Here is an 8,950-nt window from a genome sequence, read left to right as displayed (position 1 = left end):
CCCAAACCAACTGGCTTAAAGAAAACAAGTCGCCTCCGGGGCCCCAGGGAGGGAACTCAGGCGGAGTGAGGCTCCTGCCCAGCCTGGTCAGAAGGGCGCAGTGGGGCCGGCCGGCTCCTGTGAGACGGACAGACCCCAGGAGCAGGTCCCCTCACCCCGGCACGGCCACACCCCAGGAGGCTGGGGAAGGGGGTGCTCGGATCCAGTTACAGACCGCCTGGTCCCGGCCCGAGTGGCACTGTGGGCTCGGAGTGCAGCGATGGGGGATGGGGGGGGCAAGGCAGCGCCTCCCCCAACCTATCAATGCCCTCCATTGTCAGGCGGGAGCTGGCCACCGCTCACCGCTTGGAGAAAAGGCTCTTTTTTCTTTCCCAGCCACTGACGGAGCGGGCGGGTGGTGGGTACCGGAGAGAGGGCGCTTGGTCATCAGAGCAGGGTGGGAGCCTGCCTTATCCACACCACCCTCTCCCTCTCTGAGCCCTGCTGGCTTGAGGGGGGGGAGGCCTTCGTGGTCCCAGAGGGTGTCCCTGGGGCTCCCCTGCCACCAGACCAATCCCTAACTCGTCAGGACGCTGGGCGTCCCCAGAGGCACCAGAAGGCTCTGCCCGGACACACACCCCAGACCCTCCAGCCACGGGACAATATCCCTGTGAACGGGCCCCTGCTCTCCAGCCCCCCGCCCGCCCCCCTCCTCCCGAGTAGGGACCCCTGTGGGAAGACTGTGGGAGAACCCACCTGGACGGGTCACATCCTAGCCAACGAGGCCGGGTTACGCCGGGCCAGCAAGGGAAAACATGCCAATAAATCAGGGGTCGGTAGTGCGGACAAAGGCTGGCCGGGGAGCAGGTGCGCCTGTGGCCGGGGACGCGGGCGGCAGCTGCTCCCAGCCGGGCGCGGCGGGCCGCCAACCAGGGCGGGCGGGGCAGGAGCCAAGGAGGCTCCTCCGCGGGGGAAGGCGGCAGCTGACAGGGCCCATTGTCTCCCCTGCTCCTGCCCAGGCCAGGCGGACACCGCCGCGAAGGCACGCCGCCCAGCCCCACGGCTGCCGTGCACCGTCAGCGCCCCAGCTACAGGAGGGGCGGCCCCTGGAGACGGAACAGTAGAGGCAGGTGTTTTGTGTGGTGCGTGGGGTCCGAGGTACGACCGGGGCTGGGCCGGGAGCCTGAGCCAAGAGGAAGCACCCAGCCCGGCACAGCGTCTGGGCCTAGAGGCGAGCGCGGACGTCTGGGCCAGTCCCGAGGCCACCCTCCCCGCCACCCCCACTCTGGGGTGCTCCAGCTCCGGGCCGTTGCTTTCTCCTCTGCACCTGCGAGCGCCTCTCCCCCGACCTGGCCGTATGCTGGAGCTTTGCGGGGACGCCCCCCTGGGGCCCCCTCTGCCCACGCCACCCAGACTTCCCTGTGGGGGCCGGAGGGACCATAAGGCCCCTGCTTGGACGTGGCCAGTCTGTCCTCCACGCTGGACCTGGGGGGGTCAGTGCAGGCCCCTGGCGGGCTTGGCGAGGAAAACCGTACCCCACACCTGCCTCGAAATTGAGAGGCTTCCTACAGCGGGCCCAGCTCAGGGCCTCGAGTGACCTAAGCAAGCCCTCCTGTCGGCCCTGCGCCCCTCCTGGAGGAGGCCACCCAGTGTCTGCTCCTCCCCCTGCCTGTGGTCCTGTCCTGTCCTGGAACCCCCAGGCAGCCCAAGCAGCAGGTGAGTGACAGGTGGGGGGGGGGCCTCCAGGGGAAGGGCTGTGGAGGGACCACCAGGGGGCCGGGCTTCAGGCAGACACCCTGTCCCCCTGCCCCGCGAGGAGCGCCAAATGGCTGCCGGGCCTGTGGTCCCACAGCCGAGGACGAGGACGAGGACGCTTTGTTCCCCGCCTCAATATTTCCACTGTGCTGGCTCCCGCCCTCCCCGCCCGCCAGCGCTGCTCCATAGAAATGCAAGTCGAGGGAGCATCCGGAGGCAGACGTTGCCTCGACCTTTCACCCGGGACTAATTCTAAATTGTGCTGTTTTCTTTTCTAAGCTAAGCGGCCATCTGCCACCCCCAGGGGACAGATGACAGCTCCCTCTGCCCCAAACTAGGAAGAGACGGAAGGACTAAGCAGTGAGAAGTGCTGTACTCAGTTCTGCCCTCAAGGAGTTTGTGGTCCGGGGGTGGGGCCCTGCGCCCCCCCCCCCCGCCAGCCGGTGGGGGGCAGTGAGGTGGCACCCCTCCTTGTGTCCGCAGGAGGAACCCGAGATTCTCCAGGACAGGTGCCTCAGAGGAACTTCGGGGGGTGGGGGGGGTGGGTGCAGGGGGGGCTCCCTGCCCCACTCTGCCTGCCGGGACCTCAGTTTCCCAGGAGTGCAGCAGGGGTGGGGGGTCAAGGGGACCGCACGTGCCCCTCATCTGGTGACCTGGCCGTTTGGGCAGAGGGCACTCACTCTAGGCAGCGCTGGGTTTGATGTGTGTATTTCCTACCACGTTTCTGGGAACAGATTTACCGGCCCAGCTGAGCTGCTGCATCTGAGGGCATCTGTGGGGACACAGGACTTCCCCTGCACAGAGCTGACCCACCAGGACCTCCGGGCAGCACAGCACCGCCTTGCCCCCGCCACCGGGCAGCCCGCGTCCTTACAGCAAGAAGCCACCTGGATGCAAGTAGCCATCCCTTCCTTAACCAACTCCACCTCTGCCGAGCAGAATGCGGGCCTAGAAGCCCCCTCCCCGAATCACCACTGCTGCCCCTCCTCGAGCTTTCTGCCCAGGAAGCGGAGTCTGGGGCCCTCGGGCTCCTGCTGTACGGGCCAGCCAACGCCACATCACCGGAGTCCCCTGGTGACAAGGGGTGGGCACGGACGGGAGGCTGAAGCTCCTCCCAGAGCCCAGCACCGCAGTGCAAAGCAGAGGCCCGCCAAGGCCACTGCCTTCCACCCAAACCACAACACTCGGGGCCGCTGCCGCGAAGCCAGGCCCACCCACCCCTGCGCGGCTCGGCCAGGAGTTTCTGAGACCCCCGGCCTGGGAAGAAGAGAACCACCCACGTCCCAGCCCCCCTACCTGGGGCCACCCGTGGACTGGGTGGGGAAAGCTCTGGCCCCTTGCTACAGGGGCAGACTGAGGCCAGGACCTCAGTCCCCTACAGGTGGAGCCATGAGATGGGGGTCAAGGAGCCGGGTCTTTCTCTGGGCAGGGCTTGGGGGCGCTCCTGGGACCTCAGCCCCTCCTTAGGCAAAGGCCAGTCCAAGTCCCGCCCCCTACCCCAGCAGGGAACCCCTGTCTTCCAGGAGGGACTGGCTGCCAGGTGGTGATTTGCTCACTGCCTGTAGGTAGGCGGGAGCTCAGGGGCCTCCCCGGCCTGTGCCCTACCCGGGAGGGGGGTGGAGCTGGGGGCCTTTCCCACTGGGGACAGCAGGGACAGCTCAGCTCTGGGGAAACAAAGCCCCCAGGAGAGGTGAGACTTGGGGCAAGTGGGCACTGGCCCGCTGCCCTCACCCCCAAAGTCCCCGGCTTCCTTTCAGACCCGCAGAAGCCTTTGTCCAGACACCTGTCCGCGGGGCGGGCTAGGACCCTGCCAGCACCTCCGCTGCACTCAAGCCCCTCCCGCCCCCCCCCCCCAGCCTTGGGCTGTCTCCCGGCTTCTATCCCTTTCTGCTCCAGCTCCCTCCCCCACCTGACCTGCATTCAGGGGGCACAGGGTGAGGGTGGGGCAGGTGTGCAGGGGCGACCACAGCGGGGATCGGGGATCGGGCCCCTGGTGGGCTGGGGCTGCTCCCAGGGCCTCGGGGCAGCGAGGGCTTTTCCTGACAGACCCACAGCCCAAAAGAGCAGCCCAGCGGGTGGGGGTGGGGTGGGGGGATGCAGCCTTCCCCGAGGGCCCAGGCCTTCCGGCCCCAACAGCTGCTGACAGCGCTCCCGGCTTTGTCTCCGATCTTCTCCCCAGGTTGCATCTCTGGACGGTCTAAAATCTGCCGGGAACAGGAAGCGCAGGAACAGCTCGGGCTTCCTTCCTCGGCTCTGGGGGAAGCCCTTTGTGGGAGGATGAACCACCTGCCCTCCCGGGAAGCCACCTTTCCCACCGCAGGGAAAACAATGCCCCCAAATGGCTCATTGTCCCCATGTCACTCAGAGCCGCCCCACCCTCAACGTGGGAAGCAGCGGCGGCTTCCTGAGCTGGCCCGGCAGCAGGCACCCAGGCCCACCCATGGTGTGGGGTCGGGCGCTTGCAGGGACAGCAAGCACAGGGTCCCCCAAGGTCACGAGAGCGCCAGGGCTGTGAGGCACGTCAGAAAAACCTGCTGCACACACCCCCCCACCCCCCCAGTCTCCCAGAAGCCAGAGCCGCAAACTAGAGACAAGGTTGGGACGCGTGTCCTCCCTCGACTGTGTCCCCAGAACGCCTGCGGGCCCCCCCCCCCACAGCCTCGGGGGCCTCTGCTCCCCAGCAGGGCAGCACCCACACCCGCGCCCCAATCGCTCAGATGCAATGAAGGAATCGACAGGCTCACGAGGCCACAGGGAGGACTTAATCCAAAACTCGATTAATGAAGTCAGCAACTGCAGACCAAGCTCCACGCCAAAGCCAGAAATGATTCTGGCAACTTCCCGCCTCTGCTCCCAGAAGCAGATGCCATCTCAGGGGACGTGGGGAGCGGAGAAGGCTGTACGCCCAACCCCAGCGGCTGACCAGGGCAAGCACACAAGGGGCACCTCAGTTCTGTGCCCCGCGCCTCGCAAGGACACCAAGGACCCCCTCACGTGGACTCCAGGAGGATGAAAGACGACCCGTAATTAGACCGCCAGCTTCAGCTCGTGGGGTTCCCGCAACGGCCCTGAAGCTACACGCTGGGCCCATTTCACAGATGAGAAAACCAGGGCTCAGGCGCATCACGCCCACAGTGCCACCTGGATGTGAATGCAACTCCTAACTTCTGCTGCCACTGGCGGTGTGGCCAGGAGCCAGCCACCCAGGCAGTCAGAGCAGGGCCGCCCCCCTAGAGGCAGCTAAGGGTCCAGCAGGAGCTCCGAGCACGGAGGAGGGAGGGTGTGTGCCCCTGGACCCCCGATGCCCTGCCCGGGAGGCCTGGGTTCCTCACCTGGCCACCTGACCCTCCCACATCTGGAGGGCTGGAGCACACAATGCATTCTTACGTCCCACAAGCTCAGCCGAAACACGAAACACAAAACCCCGGCTGGGGGTGGGGCGTGGGGGAGAGCCCTGGGACTCAGGAAGCCTCCCAGCCAGCTGGCAGGTGGGACTTCTCCGGGTCCCTGTCCAGCAGGAGGGCTGGTCACACCTGTGCCGGGCACCTACCACCACCCTCGCCCGTAGCACCCCTGTGGCTTTCCCACCTGGAAAGCACTGGAGGCTTTCCTGAGATGACAGGGACGGAGGTCGCACCCAGCCTGCCCCTGCTGCACTCCGCCGAGGACCCTGGGACAGCCCCGGACCCTGTCAGGGCCAGCTGTGGGCTGCCTCTGGCTAAGCCGAGGCACAGGCATTCGCTCAGCAGGGGTCCCAAAGGTCACTGCCATCCGGCACCAGTCACCAGCCCCGTTCTATCTGGCCTCCTCTCCTCACTCACACCCACCGAGCACGGCCGGCCCCACGGGCCACCAGGCCCCACACCCCCCCCACGTTTGCACACCTGGCTATCACCCTGGGCCCAGCACCGCCTCCAAGGTGCCCTGGGGCACAGCGAATACCAGAGACAGAATCCAGCCAGTTGCACCAGGCCCGGGGTGGGGGTGGGGCGAGGGTGGGGCCTGCACTGTCACCCTCTGGGGACACCCGGGTGTCCTGGGACCGTTGGCATGGGTCCAGGGCCCTCTGGAGGGGTTTCTTCCCCTGCAGGGATACTGGGAAGTTCTTGGGCCGGACTTGACCTTCTGTCCCAGCATGACCTTGCCCAAATGCTGAAGCAGGGCTGGTCTCTGGGACAGCTTTCTGGACGAGACCTTGCAGCACGAGGCAAGGGCTCCAGGACAGAGGAAACCTCAACCAATGCGTTGTGTCAGGACAAGGGGGAGGGTGGCACACGGGACCAGTCGGTCACACGAACACAAAGGGGACACCCCAAGGACGGCACCTTCACCAGCCAGCAACTCTGTGGGATGCTCTGCCCGGCTCAAGGTCCTGAAGGAAAGGACCTCAGAGAGGGGAGTGGGCAGCCCAAGGTCACAGAGCCCACACGGTAGGTGGAAGGAAGCCGGTGCTGGTGGTGGGGCCGCCACCCCAGCCCTGCGGGAGCCCTGCGCTACAACGGGGGAAAGCCCAGTACACGGCTACCAGTGTAGACGGCATCTCCCTGCAGGCTGGAAGCCAGGTCTTCCAGAACCTGGAGCCGCCCACCTGCTCGGGCCTCCACTTCCGGCTCTGCGCCCACCCCCATCGCTGGCCCAGGCCCGAGTGAGCATAGCGCAGGGGCCAGCCGAGCCCGGACCCGGGGCCCCGGACCACCGGGCAGGGTGCCACCCCACTCTGAGCCCCAGCCACACACGGATGCCGGGGCTCACGGCCACGCCTGGCTCCCCGATCTGGCGCTCAACCAGACAGGGCTGAGGCCGCCCTCATTCTGACCACTGGAGGGAGGAGAGAGGGGGGAAGCCCCGCCCCGTGGGCTGCCCCGGGGGAGCCAGGACCAGCCAGGCCGACAGGTGGAGGAGTCCTCGGGTTGACCCGGAAGGCCCACGCTGCAGTGACCTCACCCAGGCCCTCTCGGGAGGGAGGGGAGACCGGGGCCCCGAGGGGCAGGACCCTCCCCACCCCCCAGCCTGAACTCAGCATCTCTCTTACTAAAAAGCTGTTGGGAAAAATACACACACTCAAAACTCTGGCTTCTTCCCCAAACGTCTCATTTCCAGTAACTGTATAGTTTCCGCTCATCAACAAACCAACGCGGAGGAAATGGTGGGAGGCAGGTCCCCAGCCCGGCGACAAGGCCCTGCTGTGAAGGCATGGCTGACCCTTCCAGAGGCCTCCAGCTACCGCTCTCCCCGCCCACCCTATCCTCTGGTGCCCCCCGGCCTGGCCAGGCTGGTGGGAGGCCTGCTGTGGCCTGGGTCTGCCTGCCCAGCTAGGCGTAAGTGGGGGCAAACTCCTCCCCAGGGGCCTGGAGCAGGCTGGTAACCCAGGCCCATCAGCACAGGGTCAACAGCGGTGGCCCCCTGGGCAGATGCCTGTGGCTCAAACTGTGACCCAGGCCGGGCCGCCACCGTGGGGTGAAGATGGCAGGAGGCTGGCCCGGAAGGGTCCCCAGGGACAGCAACAGCTTCTTCCCAGCCCAACCCAGTGACCCGTGTGGGTCCCAGAACTCTCAGGGTGGGTGGGCAGGCATCTCGGATGTCCTGTGGCCACCTCTCAGACCCCACCCCTCACAGTGGGATGGACATGACCATCCGGCCTCGGCTCCCCCGTGGGGGGAGCGGTTTGCTCAGCAAATCACCAGCATCAACAGAGTGACGAGGGGACAGAGCGATGAGGGGACAGTGACGAAGGGACAGTGCCTAGGGGACCGCTTTCCCAGCTCAACCGAACCAACTGGAACGCTGAGAGCACACGACTGCCAGCCAGCCCACCGAGGGGTCAGCTGGGACAGCTGGGGACAAATCCTCTCACCCGCTCAGGGCGTGGCCAGGATGAGTCCCAGCCCCAGACCGCACAGCACAGGTGGTAACGGGGCCACGTCTCTGGTGAAAATCTCAGAGACCACCCCCTAGCATTTAGCCTGACTTCCCGCTGATCAGACCGGCTCCCACCCGCCACCCACCCATCTCTGAGCAGCCTGTGGAGTGGGGCCAGATGGGCTGCAAGTGTCCTGTGGCTGAGGGACCCCTCCTTGGCGGGGTGAGCTGTCTGGGTCAAGAGACCACAAAAGCAGCATCTGGGCCTGGCCTGATCCCGAGACACCCCAGCGCTGCACTGGGCCGCCAGACTGAGACCCGGCAGGGGCTGGCAACTGTACCTGAGGGACGTTCGGGTTTGGGAACCCGCAGGGGTGGCCGTCGGAGGCCAGGCTCCCCAGTGCACGCCTCCCCCTGACCAAGGCCCACTGGAAAGCAGGACTCCTTCCAGGAAGCTGGGAGCCCCAGACAGCCCTCTTGCTCGGGCGAGGGAAGCCCCAGGGCTGACCTCCAGAGAAAGCCCCCAGCCCAACAAAGGGCAGCAGAAGGGGCAGGCCGCCTGGTGGGAGAAGCCGGGCCTCTCAGAGGTGTCCACAACCCGCTCAAAGCAGCAGCTTTGCATCAGAGAGAGGACAATGCTTAACCTAATTCACTCTAAGGTGTTAATGACAGACATCCTGATCCCTGCTGATCCCTGCCCCTGAGCTTAGGGGAAAGTGGGGAAAGTTGTTTGGGGGCCACCTAAGGTGGGTGCGGGGTCAGAAGGGACCGCCTGATGGTGAAATATGGGGTGTTTCTGCCGAGAGTTCCCCGGGGTCTCGGAGATGCACAGTGCCCCCCCCCCCCCCCCCACACCCCCCCAGGGGTAGAAGTCTGGGCTGACACTGAGAATCCAGGGAAAGACGCGCTCTCACCCCACGGGAAGACCCCCAAGCAGGCAGACGGTGGGGCCGGGGGCCCGCCCGCTCCCGCCATACGTCCTCTGCTGGGGCTGTGCCGCCTGGGACCTGGCCCGGCCCCCGTGCCTGCCGCCCCCCCACAGCGGACTCACCCCGAGGCTGCAGCAGGCCTGGTGCACCCAGCTGGGCTGTCCCCACAGCACCCGGCCCCGCACACGGTAGGTGACGATGGCACAGCTACTCTTCTCTCACTGGCTACTGTCTGTCCTCCAGTCTGGTTCTCAAACGTCCCTTCTCCTCTCCTGCACTTAGGGCCTGCGTCTACCTTGCCTGCCCCTGGCACACAGTAAGTGCTCAGTCAAAACCCTCCTCCCACCGCACCCCTGCAGGGCTTCAGCTCTGCGGCCCCGCGGGCTCCTCAGGCCGCCACCGCGTGGGGACTGGCAAGAGCACAGGCC

The sequence above is a fragment of the Panthera uncia genome, chromosome D4, assembly GCF_023721935.1.
Source record: "Panthera uncia isolate 11264 chromosome D4, Puncia_PCG_1.0, whole genome shotgun sequence".
NCBI classification, from domain to species: Eukaryota; Metazoa; Chordata; class Mammalia; order Carnivora; family Felidae; genus Panthera; species Panthera uncia.
The sequence above is the reverse complement of the archived record's forward strand: the minus strand, read 5'-3'. Positions refer to the sequence as shown.